The 14,693-nt window shown below is 38.0% G+C and overlaps 1 protein-coding gene across 2 annotated transcripts in view; it reads right to left on the bottom strand.

Annotated features, from left to right (window-relative positions):
* The window catches only part of TRPC5 (transient receptor potential cation channel subfamily C member 5), a 263,064-nt gene that overhangs the window by 243,100 nt on the left and 5,271 nt on the right, over window positions 1-14,693 (bottom strand). The window lies entirely within an intron of this gene.

Here is a 14,693-nt window from a genome sequence, read left to right as displayed (position 1 = left end):
TCAGTAATGTTGCCATTCTGTCTTTTAAACATCAAGGAATCACACACTGCTGTAAAGTCCCTACTCTGGGTATCAAATGGGTAGAGGACCAAGAAAGCTAGAAGAGGGTTATCAGATCCCCTGGAGCTGGAGTTATAGGCACTGAGCTGTCTGATGTGGGAACTGGGAACCAAACTTGGATTCTCTGTGAGAATACCAAATGCCCATAACTGGTGAACTGTCTCTCTTGAGGACTAAGCATTTATTTGAGAATCTACATAGGCAGAGGCCCAGGTGAGGAGTAAAAGGGCTTCGTTCTTATCCCAGGATTGGCATTTGCTCTACTGGACATTGGCCTTTGCTTCTCTACCTCTAAAAAGAGGCAAATCTTTCTCAAGAAGAAAATAAGCACAAACATTGAATATTGTTCTTTACTTTTCACAAACCATATGGTTTTTTTGATTGGTAATTCCAATTTCAACTATGAGTGAGGTTCAAGGAGGCTGTACAACTTGTACAAGACCTTACCTTTGCAAACAGAGAGTATGGAGCAGAGCCAGACTTCAAGCTGAAATTAATGGAAGTCTTTTAAAATATATTTTATTAATTTATTTATCTTACTTCTCATTGTTATCCCATCCCTTGTATCCTCCCATTCCTCCTTCCCTCTCATTTTCCCCTTACTCCCTCCCCTAGGACTGTGATTAAGGGGGCCTCCTCCCCCTGTATATGCTCATAGGGTATCAAGTATCTTCTTGGTAGCCTGCTATCCTTCCTCTGAGTGCCACCAGGCCTCCCTATCCAGGGAACGTGGTCCAATATGGGGCACCAGAGTTCGTGTGAAAGTCAGACCCCACTCTCCAGTCAGCTGTGGAGAGTGTCCTGTCCATTGGCTAGATCTGGGTAGGGGTTCGAAGTTCACTGTGCGTATTGTCCTTGGCTGGTGCCATAGTTTGAGCAGGACCCTTGGACCCACATCTGCACATCATAATGTTCTTCTTGTAGGTTTCTAGGACCCTCTGGATCCTTCTATTTCCCCATTCTCTCATGCTTCTCTCACCTAGAGTCCCAACAGGAAGTCTTCCCCTCTGTCCCACTTTCCTGATAAGTGACGACTTTCACAGGACATGACCCTTGGGCTAGTGTCCAGATATAAGTGAGTATATACCATTTGAGTCTTTCTGCTTCTGGGTTAACTCACTCATTATGATAACTTCTAGTTCAATTCATTTGTCCACAAATTTCGGGAATTCCTTGTTTTTAATAGCTAAGTAGTATTCCATAGTATAAATGTATCACAGTTTCTTTATCCATTCTTCTACTGAGGGACACTTAGGCTCTGGCTATTATGAATAAGGCTGCTATGAACATGGTTGAGCAAATGTTCTTGTTGTGTGCTGGAGCGTCTTCTGGGTATATTCCAAGGAGTGGAATAGCTGGGTCTTGAGGAAGCCTTATTCCCAGTTTTCTGAGATAGCGCCAGGTAGATTTCCAAAGTGGCTGTACTAGTTTTCATTCCCACCAGCAACAAAGGAATGTTCCTTTCTCTCCACATCCTTGCCAGCATGTGGTGTCGCTTGAATTTTTGATTTTTGCCATTCTAATGGTTGTAAGATTGAAGTGTTGCTTTAAGGTCTTTGTGCTTTAAATGGGGATGATGATGGCAGTTAATCAATATTCATCATGAGTGATGCTCAGTGCTAAGCAGAGTTGCTTAATCCTGCCAACAACCATATAAGGGCACTATTACTGTTATCTTCATTAAACAAGTGATAGGTACTGATAACCCTACTAGGTAGCAGATCTAGGGATAAGACTTAGAATTCTTGAATTCTAGGCATGGTGCTCATTGTGTTGGTCTGGTGTACTTAAAATATTATGTGGAAATGATCTGTGGTGTCTGAAATATTATGTGACTACAACTCGACCTTATCTTTAATTTTACTTGGAAGCCTCTATGTGGAATACATGCTTGTCTGGTCTGTTGGCTGGAACATAGGGGAAGATGAGCAAACAACTCCTGGAGACCCATCTTGCCCAGCAGGTGGCTCAAAGGCTCTGGATGAGTCCTGTGTAGGGTATTCAGTCATTGTCCTAGCTAAGCAGCCACTGGGCTGCAAGTCTAGTTTCCAAGGGCCTCAGTAGGCACCTTCCGAGGAATATTATTAGCTTCCTTTTGCTTCGTCATCTTAACCCTTAGTCGAAACATTTATTCTTTGAATCTGTAGGCATCTCTGAAAATATATGCTTTCCCCTTCTCTATTCTCTCTTTAGATTGCTCAAACAAGAGTTGGACCACTAGCCCTCTGATTTTACCCCTGCAGTCTCAATGGAGAAAACCTAATATCCCAGCTGTTGTTGCATTTTATTGGATCTGTGCCGAACATCATAAAATTCTAGTCCTACATCTCACAAATTATAAAAGGATTTTATTGTTTGGCTCATGGCACCCTGAAAGTTACTCAAATAGTCTGTAGTACTGTGCTCCATCTTTCAGAAGTATTATTCTTTCTCCATAAAAGTCACATTTATGTTTTGCCTCGGAGCTTTTGACTGCACTGTCTGATGCTGTAATGCTGCAGGGAGATTTCAGGGAAAGGAACCCAGAAATGCCTGGGAAGGCAGTGTCACTGTGACAAACAGATACTACACATTGCAGAGTGTAGATTAGCTAGCCATAGAGCCTGCTGACATGACCACAGTCCAAATGCCAGTGGTTCCCAGGACAGGCTGATGAGGGATCTTTATGGTTGCTAATAGTGGCATTGCTTTTTCTATGTTTTTCAACACAACTACCAAGTCTTGATTCCACTCAACTCTCCATCTTATGAATTTTTTTCTCCTTGAGGTTTCTTAGTACCTCTAGAGACATTTGTGTGGCTTACCAGATTGATGCTACCAGCTTCTTATTTTCCAAGCTCTGCAAGGCCTGCCAGGAACTCCTACATGCTCTTCTTTATTGAATCTCCTGGATCAACTTTCTTGTGAAAGCCCCATACGCTATAATCAGTGTGCCATCAAATCCCCCTACTCCTGCATCACAACAGAAGAGATTACCTATGCACTCACAGAAGAAATAGACTGTTGGTATCTAAACTACTTCAGGCACATCAAATCTTCTAGTTGTATCTATTTTCCAAGTAAGAGTTGCTCCTATTCCTTTCTAAGGCTAACCCTGCCACCCTGCTCATGTTCTCCATCTTACTCCCTCCACCTATTGTTCTGTTTCCTGTCCTCCCAGGTGTTCAGTCCCTACTCATTTATCCTATTTTCTCAGCCCTTGAATGTGTTTGAGTCTTGTTGTTAATAATAAAAGTTCGCCTTTTCTTTGAGTTACTTCTTCTACCCTCCTCAACGCCACTGTGAAAAACTTTAGAATAGTTCCATTTGGGTAGTATTCAAACTCCAATTCCCTTTGCCAATCATAGAAACTTGGCCTTCTATACATTCCCCATCACTCATCTTTAGAGTTTCAGAGAATTAATAGCAGTTACCATTTATTGAGTTCTTACTATGTACAGGGTATTATGCCAGGCACTTATTTGATATTTACAGCGATCCTTTGGAAATAAGTTCCATTTAATTTCCATGATACATATGATGGCCCCTAGAGCTTTTTAGTGACTTACCCAAGCAGACTTAGGACTTTAAAGTAGCCTTGTCTTCAAATCCATACTCTAAGCCAGGAGCTGGAAAACATGCACTGTAAGAGGCTAGATGAAGAAAATTTCGGCCTTAGCATGCCATATGCTCTCTGTTGCTCAGCTCTGCCACTGTAGTAGAAAAACCTGCCACAGTCAATACATAAATAAATGGGAGGGATTCTGTTCCAATAAAATTTTTTTTATGGACACTGAATTTTAAGTCTCACAGGATTTTCATATAATGAAAAACATTCTTTTGGCTTTTTTTCAAGCATTTGGAAATGTAAAGAACATGTTGAGTTTATAAGCTATACAAAAATAGGTAGTGGGGTCAGTTATACTCATTGGTTGTGGTTTGCTTGCATCTGCTCTAACTACTACATTATTCAAGGCCCCTGCAATAGCAAATGGATAAAGCTCTTGATGCTCATGATACAGTCCCTTCTTGGGGACATTCTTTCTGCTTATAATTTTGATGCTACCATTTACTCCTAGCTTTCCTTGTATCTATATGATTGCTATATCTATTCTGAGTGTTTCTTTTTTCCCACTTATCTCTCTAACATTATGTTCAAGGATCAACTGTTGGCCTAGTTCTTTAAGTTTTTCTCCCTCTTTTTTTTGAGATGATAATATAATTATACCATTTTCCCCCTCTCTTTCTTTTTTTCTCAGCCTTTCCATACATCACCATTGCTCTTTTTCAAATGCATGGCCTCTTTTAAAATTAATTTTCATTACATGCATAAAGGCATATACATATAAATCCTAGCTATAACGTGCTCAGAATGTATAATGTTACATCTATATATATTTTCAAGTATTGGCTAACTAATTGGTGTGCTCTTCCTGGGGAAGACTATTTCTCCCATTCTCAGCATTCCTTTATCACACAGTTACCTAGTTCCTTGTGTAGGGTTGAGGCCTAATAGTCTTTCCCCTTTTCCCATGCACTTTGGGATGTCTATTGTTTTCCTTGGTCAGCCTATGTTTAGGCAGTCATGTTGGTGAGATTTTATGGGTGTAGTTTCTGACATTACTAGGAAACACCATATCACAGCCATATTCCTCTCTACTATAGTAATTGTACTTTCATGACTAACACACACCATTGAGGTAGTGACAAGGAACATCAGGTTTTTGAGCTGTACATGCCTGGGTTTAAATCCTGACTTCATTTGTATGATCTTGAGTACATGGCCTCTCTAAGTTTTGCTTTCATTTCTTTTGTTAAATGGGGATAGCAATGTCTTTATAGGATTATTGTGACATTTAAATACTTTATATTTTTTAAACTGTCAGAACCATATATTTAATACAGCATATACTTAATTAGTATTTATTATTATACTATTATTACTAGATAATAGCAGCCTATGCATATTTCTAGCTCAGATAAACGGTCATCTAACTGCTTATTTAATATCTGTATCTGATGTACCATTGGCATCTGACCTTCAATGTGTCCCAAATCCAATTCATCATCCTTTTCTCACCCTCATATATCCTCAACTTAACATATTTTTTTCCTTGAATCATTACTGTTAACAGCTTGTGGGTCCAGTTTCATATGAAAAATTATCTGTGCGAAACATTCAGCTTTAAATACAAGCTGACACTGGATACTTTAAATCTCCCATTGGAATTTCAGAATTTCATTGTGATTGATTTGGAAAAACTTCTTTTTGTTTCTCTTTATGTTATTTCAGTCTTCTCCTTTTTTAAATTTTAGGTACCTATTTTTGACTCCTCATATTTTATTACATAATTATTCTTATCTGAATACTGGTCCTAATACATCTCCCAATGTCATCCATCATTCAAGTTCTAAAACATGTCTGAAGTCTTCCTGATTTCTCTAGACAATAAAATAACATATATCGTGTTTTAAATGTATTTTTAAATTTTATGTGTGTGATCTTTTGCCTGTAGATATGTGTGTGTACAACACATGCATGCTTGGCCAAAGGAGACCAAAAGAAGTCATCAGAGCCTCTGCATCTGGAGCTACAGATGGGTTTAAACTATCATTGGGTGCTGAGATTTGAACTTAGGTCCTATGCAAGAGCTGCCAGTGCTCTTAGGTGCTGAGCCATGTCTCCACGCCTTATTATCATTGATGGGGAGGCCTGGTGGCACTCAGAGGAAGGCTAGCAGGCTACCAAGAAGAGACTTGTTACCCTATGAGCATGCACAGGAGGAAGAGGTCCCCCTCAGTCACAGTCATAGTGGAAGGGAGTAAGGGGAAAATGGGAGGGAGGAATGGGAGGATACAAGGGATGGGATAACAATTGAGATGTAATATGAATAAATTAATAAAATATATTTAAAAAACATTTTAAATTTGAATGCCATTATTAAACATTTCATACTTTACAATGCATCTGTAACAAAATTGTAAGCTGCATTGTAGAGCACATGGAATTTTCTATATGAATTCCATGAAGTTTGCCTTGTATAGCTCTTCCTTTGCTCCCAGTCACTCTTTTTCTGTCCCCTTTTTCTCTAGTAAACATGAGTCACTGAAGTTATATTTTATTTTGTTTTCTCATTCAACTAACTTTCTTCCTTGGATAATTTTCATCTCTTTTTATGAGATAAAATTTTATATAATGATGTATATGACCTCCCAAATTTTCTTCTCAATTCCTTTACCTTTTCCTTGAATTGCATTGCTGCATTTCAAAAGTTTCTATGACCATTTCCAAGAGGATGTCTTACTGACTCTAAGACAACTGAATACTAAACTGCAACCATGGCCCATTATTTTGTTTTGTTATCACACCTTCACATTTTCTTGGGCAAAGGTTTTGTATTGCCTTGTGTTGTGGTTCTTAGACCTATGGAACTGATTTGCAGGAAGAACATAGACAAATTTGCTTCTTTGGGCTAGGAAAGTTCCGTACAATAAGACCATAATGGGCTATTTTAGTGGAAGTTCGGTATGCCAGAATGGAGAAAGAAATACTGAAAGCAGAAGCCCGTCTCAGCAAGTTTCAGAGGGAATGAACTCATCAGGTACTGGGCTAGAGGCCATTGATGAGGTTGAATTCAACTATAATGAACTTACATTTTGGTAGAGGACATACAATAGCTACTGCTTCTCACTACTCTTACTCAGAACTGCAGTGAAAGAGAACAAAAGAATATGAAAGATATGAGGTTTTTTGGGCAATTTGAGAGCAAGTGTCAAATTGCAAACAAGCAGAATAATGTTGATAAAGCAAAACATCTGCAATTACTAAACAGAAATAACACTCTCTTCACTGGAAGAAAAGGAAAGGTCCTGAAGACTCCAATTTGTGAAAATAGAAATTTATTTAAAGGAAGGAAAGCCTCAATAAAGGATGCCTACAATGTAATGCCTTGCTTCAGAACAACTGCCTACTCATATAGGAGCCACTGTCACTCTGGTCCAAGGCACAGCCTATGTCTCAAGCTAACAGCAGAAGTTGGTAATGCTATACACACAATACTAGATTTGCAGACATAAAAGACATAAAATTGAGAGTATCATGGAATCTTAAAGATTTTAGATAGCCATCAAACCACGGCAATGTGTAGTAAGATCAGGGTCACAGCAAGGAAGCCTCTGAGAGGCTATTTTTTGATACTGTGAAGGTGAAGCATATGTTCAGTCAGCCATCCTAGGATGTTGGAGATGACAGAACCTTGGGACATTTGTTTTTTAAAAAGCTCCAAGTTGTATGCACTACAGCTGACAGAGCTAGAGGGGTGGGGTGGTGCTACTCAATGGCTCTGGAGCCCAGAAAGTCTATCATAAGATACAGATGATGAATATAGAGCTGCAGCATTTGGTACTGGCCCCACTTGGTTTGTCTTGCTTTGGTTTAATATTTCCTTTCTATGTCTCTATTTCTCTGCTTTATAGTGGGAATATTTATTCGTGTGCAATTGTTTATTGGAACTATGAAATACTTTTATTTTGTAGGTTTTTATATTTAAGAAATCACCCCGAGTCCCAGAAGAGACATTGGACTTTTGAACAGTGTTTGGACTGTTAAGGACTATGGGGTCATTTGAAATGGACTTGAACACATTCTACATTATGACACAGCTATAAACCTATGGAAATGAGGGGTAAATTATTATGGCTTAAAAGTGATATTTATGATTTGCTCAACTATGTTTATAGCAGCTTAATTTGGAATAGCAAGAATCTGGAAACAACCTAGATGTCCCTCAACCAAATGATCATCCCAAGTGAGGTAACCCAGACCAAGAAAGAGACATGCATGATATATACTCACTCATAAGTGGATATTAGCCCAACATAGATACCCTCTGAGAGACTCCACCCAACAGAGGATCGGGACAGATACTGTGACTCTCTGCTGGACTCTGGGTAGAGCACTGAGAGTAGTGTGGAAGAACGGGGCAGGGGAAGGGAAATGGAAAGACCCAGAGGGTTTAGGAACCTCACAAGGAGACCATTAAGACTGGGGGATCTGGACCCAGGGGGGCCTGCAGCAACCAAGGACAATGCATGCAGTGAACCTAGACCCCCTGTTCAGATATAGAAAATGGATAGCTCATTCTCTACGGTTGTGGGTAGAGTGAAGACTGCCTCTGACATGAACTCTGGTGCCCCAATTTGGTCACTTCCCCTTTGTGGAGAAGCCAGGAGGCACACAGAAGGGGAAGCCGACTATCTGGATAAGACCTAATAGGCTGTGATCAGACAGCAAAGGAGGAGCGCCACCTTCTGTCAGAGGTCTAGGGGAGGGGACTAGGTCAGAATAGGGAGGGGGGGACAGGAAGATACAAAGGAGGGGATAACAATCGGGATGCAATATGAATAAATTAAAATTAATTAATTAATTATAAATACACTTAAAATACAAAAGTGATATGTATGGTTGGGTGTCAAGTTATCAAGAAATTGGTTTATGATGGTTAACACTCTACAGCATCTAAAACCATCTAGGGAATAAAGCTCTCTTTAAACCTGTTTATGAGGGGATTATCAGGATTAGATTAATTGAAGTGAGAACCCCCATGTGGACGGTGAGTGGAAACATTACAAGAACTGGAGTCCAATCTGCGTTAAAAGAAGCGAGGTAAGCAGAAGTATTCATTACTCTCTGCTTCCTGGCTGAGCTGATGTGACCAGACTCCTCAAACTCCTGACAACATTACTCCCTTCTATGGTGGACTGTCTTGAACTGTGAGCCAAAACTAAACTCCTCATTTCTGAAGTTGCTCAGCTGAGAGTAATTTCCCACAGACATGAGAAAAGGTAACACACAGAAACTAAAAATTACAGAACTATTTGACTTAGTTTATCATGCAATAAATCATGTAATTGCGGCATATCTACTGTTTATAGTATGTCTTATTTTCCATCATTTTTAGGTTTAGCATTAATACCAAGAATATCAATTTTAACAAATTACATTGGTAGGTAGTGGGCTGAATACCTTTTATAGGTAAATGCACTTCAATCCATAGCATTCTTGTAAGGTAGATACTTTTACTATTATCTTTTCATAGATAATAGGGTGACAGAGCCAGAATCAGCCAGATGGGTTTGCACCCTGATTCTCCACTTAACTACAGTGCTACCTTTTGTCACTATGTCTCTGTATTTCCTTCCTAGTTGGTATGCTTGCTTGCCTCCCAATATTTCTGGAATACTTTTCAGAATATTCATTAGTTCATCTCCCATCTCCAAATTATTTTGTATCTTCCTTTCATCCACTAAATTATATCTGACCTCAGCTTTATACATAAAGCCCTCTGCAATCTTACCACAGAAAATGTCATAACCATATCTTCTGCAAGCATAAACTGCATTAATTTCCATGAAGAGCTTGAGCTGTAATGCCATATCCAAACATATTGGTATTTAGTCTCGTGTTTTTTCCTGTCATCTGGCTCCCTTTGACCATTTGGTGTACTTCTAGTGGAAAAGGGACTAGCGTGCATGCTTGCTTTTCACAGGGTGCCCTTTTAGACACATGTCTATGCTAAGTGAAACACTTGTGCTTTGATTAAAAATAGGGTATCAATAACCCCCTTACAAGAATGAAAATGTAATTGATTTCAAACACTGTCCTTTCTTTCTGCTAACGTTTTCAGTTTTCTCTTTCTTGGCCTGATTGGACCACAATTAACGTGGGGAAACCTCTCTTTTGTCACAGCGCGATCTCATACTCACTGCTACTTCCTTAATCTTTTTTCACTCTTATCCTACAACATTATTTTTTATCTTCTTTGTCAATCTTTTGTCTAATTCTGGAAAAGTTTCTGGAGATGACCACTGAAGCTGACAGCAGAGTCAAAAGCTCTGGAGTTTAAATATTTTATGTAAGTTTCAGACTTTCAGCCCACTTTCAGTACTAGCTAGGGTCCCCTGAGCACTGTATCCATGAGATGCCAATGTAAGTGACAACTGGGAAGTTCAGGTCCAAATTCTGATATGTAACAAATCTCAAGATGTTCATGCATCACAGAAAGAATAAGGCCAGTTTCTATTGAATTTCTTGGTTTTTCTTTAGATATTTGCTACTTTCTGAGCCTTTCCACTACAGGGAGAGTAGGAACTACTAAATCAATAGACAGACAATATGGAATCCTTTTCTATTTAGAAAAATATATTCAGAAAGGTCAATTTTTCAAGATGAAGGAAAATGATTCATTTATTTATGAGGGTTTAGAATATTTATAACATCTGCCTAATGGTTTCAAGCATTTTAAACAATGTTAAGTTTTCTACCAGTAACCAACAGTAAGAAAAATGTTTTACTTTGGGCCCAGTGTATCAACAAACATGGGCATGCATGTACATACACATGCATGCATACACATATTCCATTCACATTCTGCATGTTACAGAAAAAAAAGTTTTAAAAAATAACGTTTAGTTTTATCATTTAGTATTCACATGTTTATGTTTTGTTCTACTTCATTTAAAATACTCACTATTGACTATTGGAAAGAACATTAGGAAATCATTGCCAATAGCTTGAAAAACCACTGCTTTGAAATATAGAAACAAACAGAAAGCAGATAATAGAGTGTTGTTTTGTGCTATAAGATATATATGTACATCACATTCTACTAATATTGTGAGAAAGAGATTCTGAATTTATAGCTAAAGACAAATATTCACAGTAAGAATGAAAATGGAATTATTTCTGGTACAATGGTACACTGTTATCAGATTTACTCAAAACCAAACTTGTTTGCTTTGTTTTTGGTATCCACCTCTATATAAGACAATACTCAACTATGTGATAGGCTATCTCAATGCTAAGTTGTAAGTTGTATGTTTGTCTATAAGATAAGAAAGAGCTGTGTCATGTTTTCAAAACAATTACAAATAAGGTATCAGACTTTGTTGTAACATGTTCACCTCACTCCTTTATGTAGTAAGAAAACTATATGTAATGACCTATATGTAATGAACTATATGTATTAACCTCCTGCTCATACCCTCTTCTTCCTGTTCATGTTTTCATTGTCATCCTTATTTTCCTTGTCTTCCTCCATCTCTTTTTTCTTTCCCTACCACAATTTGTGATTTCTGAAATTATGGGACTCTGTAATGACCTACATAAAATTGACAGAACACACAAAAAATTGAGTCATTAGGTTTATACAATATTCAGGCTATTTAGGTGATTGTCATGGATCTAAGTGGGCTATAACAAGTTATAGAAACTTAGTGAGATCACTGGTGGCTTGGGTAACTGATTGACCTAATTTTTTGTCCTTTAACATTGATGATAGTTCTTCTGAAGTTACCTTGTGGTGATACAGCAAAAGGAAAAAAAATGGATTAGAGCTACAGTTTGTTATGCCATAAAATATTTCTATTCATAGTTGCTTATATTTTTATTTAGAAGTTTTAGATGGAAATAAAAAAGATAGAGGTGATGGTACCTACACAGATGGGAAATATAGTGGAAATGAAGTTTTCATTGAATATGCTTATGTATTCAATATTTGAACCACAGGTATAAATTACTTATTCAATTATTTTAATAAGCAAGATAAAAGGCTAAAGATATGGTTCCATGTAAAGCCTTTTGCCTAGTGTACACAAAACCCCTGGGTTCATCCCTAGCACAGTGGAACATAAACAAAAGAAACCAAGACAAAACATAGCAATGCGACTCCTACCCTGTGCTGGTTACTTATCATTGTCAACTTGACTGAGACACACTTCTAGGCATGGCATGGAGAACACTTCCAGAAATTTGACTGAGGAGGAAAAAAAAAAAAACTACCCTAAACACAGGTGCAGCATTCCATGAATTAGGGACCTACACTGTATAATAAAAGAAAAAGGAGAAAACTTGATGTTTTTCTAGCATCCTTACCTTTTTGTTTCCAACAACAGCTGCCACATGCTCCTGTTTCTACACAGCCACTGTGCCTTCCTCACCACGAAGCATCTCAAATCATGAGCCCCAATAAACCTCTTTTCCCTTCCTATTAGGTAGCAAGTCACAGTGATGCAGAAACCAAGGAAACCACCCCTCCTTATCCATGGACAATACATTCTAAGATCTTTGGTGGGTAACTTTATATAGTTAAGCTTAGAATTTAGAGGTTGCTGGAGAATTGGGTCAGTGTTTAAGAGTTCTTGTTGCTCTTGTAGAGGACCCAAGTTCGATTCTTTTCCCAGCACATACACAGTGGATCACAACCATTTATAACTCTAGTACCAGGGAAGCTGATGCTCTCTTCTGACTTACTCTGGTGGTAGACACACATGTGGTACACATACAGATATGCACATGTGCATATTTGCTAATATGCAAATGTTATTTATACACAAACACTGTGATAAGGTTTGGTAATGTGATGGGTACCAAGTGACTAATGGTTGGATAGTGTACATAGTGCTAATATGTTAGACAGAAGGATAATTTGGGTCAGAGCCATAATGGATAAGGACAACATAAATATGCATTACACTACTCAGAAGGGTACAACGTTAAATTTTTATGAATTATTTATTTTTGAAAATTTCCAGGTAATAATTTCAAACTGAAATTGGTCACTGATAGATAACTAAAATTATGGAAAGTAAAATTATGGTTAAAATGTGAGGAGCTGTGCCAAATTCTGCCATGACAGAAATCCCATGCTTAGGCTGCACGCTGTGACCTTCGAGGTGCTGACCTTTTTCGGAGGAAGTCTTGTGTTCTAGGCTATCCTTGGACTATTTATTATTGAAAGAAGTAGGGAAGTCCCAACTGGGAACCACCCAGAGGATCAAGGAAGTTCTTACAGGGAGCTACTTAGAGAAATAGAAAGTTCTTACAGGGAGCGATTCAGGCCATTGTATTTTTGCCTGGGGCCTAGAGAGAGTGGGATTAGAATAGATACTATTGACCTTCCTCTATGTAAAGTCTTACTCATCCTCATTAAAGAGAGTCTTGATCAGAAATTTCCAGATTTGACTCAATATCTCTTGCGTCTTTGTCCCCCACTTTCAATCCCCACTCCCTCTTTCAGGTGAACCCTGGTTCGATTTGTCCCGTGGGCTGTGACATATCATTAAAGTACAACCCCCAACAGCAACAGAGAAAACAGTCAACAATCAAAGAGCTTTTTGATAATAAAGAGACAACATAATGTAGGCAAAGGGGGAAAATGTAAGATTTAAAAGAAGAGAGAGATGTGTTTCTAATCCTGTACAATTTAATAACTATGTAATATGCATACTACATAACTTTCTGTTTTTTCTTCTTCATCTGTTAAATGGGAATATTACTTAAAAAATAAATTGTGGTCACAATAATTTATTATCATGTATTATACTACTCCGTACATAGATGATTGTGCTAGACAGAATATGGTCTCTCAAACACACCAATACCCATACCCTTAGAACCTGTACATGTGTTCTATTACATGCTGAGAGGGTTTTTCAGATACCATTAAATTACTAGCTAGTTGACTTTACAATATGGAGCTTATCCTGAATTTTCTACGTAGAATCAGTGTAACACCCTTACCTCAACTCAAAGTGGATTTGAGAAACAGCAATCCATTATACATATTAGAATGGCTAGTTAGAAAAGATGAATTTGAATGTACCCACCATACGAATCTGAATGGAGTTTAAGGGGAAACATGTACCAATCACCCTCAGCTGATTAATTCCCAAATCACTCAAAAATAAAAACAACCCATTTTACCTCCTACCTTTATATGAATGCCATTTGTGATTCAACTTTTAAATAAAACAGGAGAGGAGAAGGAAGAGTCAGAGAGAGAGATTAAAATAAAAAGAGTGAGGATTACAACTATGATAGCGTTCAACTTGCTCTCACTAGCTTTAAAGAAGGAGTCTAAGGAAATTGAATGGCCTCTAGTAGTTAGAAAGAACTTCCTCCAAATGCTATCAAAGCACTCTGGGTCTCAGTCCTATGCTCAATGAAGTGAACTGTGCCAAGGAAACCTGGATAAGCAAGGCAACTGATTTTCCCCTCAGACTTCCAGAAAAGAAAATGCACTCCTGCTGATCCCTTGATTTTAGCCCGGTGAGCTTCATGGAAGATTTCTGATATACTGAATTATAAAACGATGTGAATCTAAACTGTTTGAAATTAAGAACTTGTATGAGATTAGTAATTGTATGATAACTTGTTGTAGCATAAATAGAAAGCTAAATGCAAAGATGTTCAACAATTAGATAACATGTGCATTTATTATTGTGGTCATGGAAGTCTTAGAAATTAGCTATCTGTATAGTCTAAGATTACTAATGTTGCAATAATCTGATCTTCTTGAAAAATCCAAGCACTTTGGGCAACTTCAGTTCCAACAGAAGCTTGACACATCAAAAGACTGGCACTGAGAGGTTGTAGTCTTCATCTGTGTCTTTACAATTAAGCTATCTAAATTACATATGCTAATTCAGTCTTTACAGAATCAAATGCATAGTGATTTTATTGGAGTTTACATATATTATACCTATTTGTATTTTGCCGGTGAGGAAGATGAGCAAGTAGGTTTTATTCTGGATGAGGACAAAGTGGGAGCCACTATTATTAACCTGTAAAATAGTGACAGATATAGTACATAACT

Source organism: Acomys minous (genome assembly GCF_964271855.1).
Source record: "Acomys minous genome assembly, chromosome: 7".
Lineage (NCBI taxonomy): Eukaryota > Metazoa > Chordata > Mammalia > Rodentia > Muridae > Acomys > Acomys minous.
Note: the sequence above shows the minus strand (reverse complement) of the source record. Positions and strands in the feature narration are given on the sequence as shown.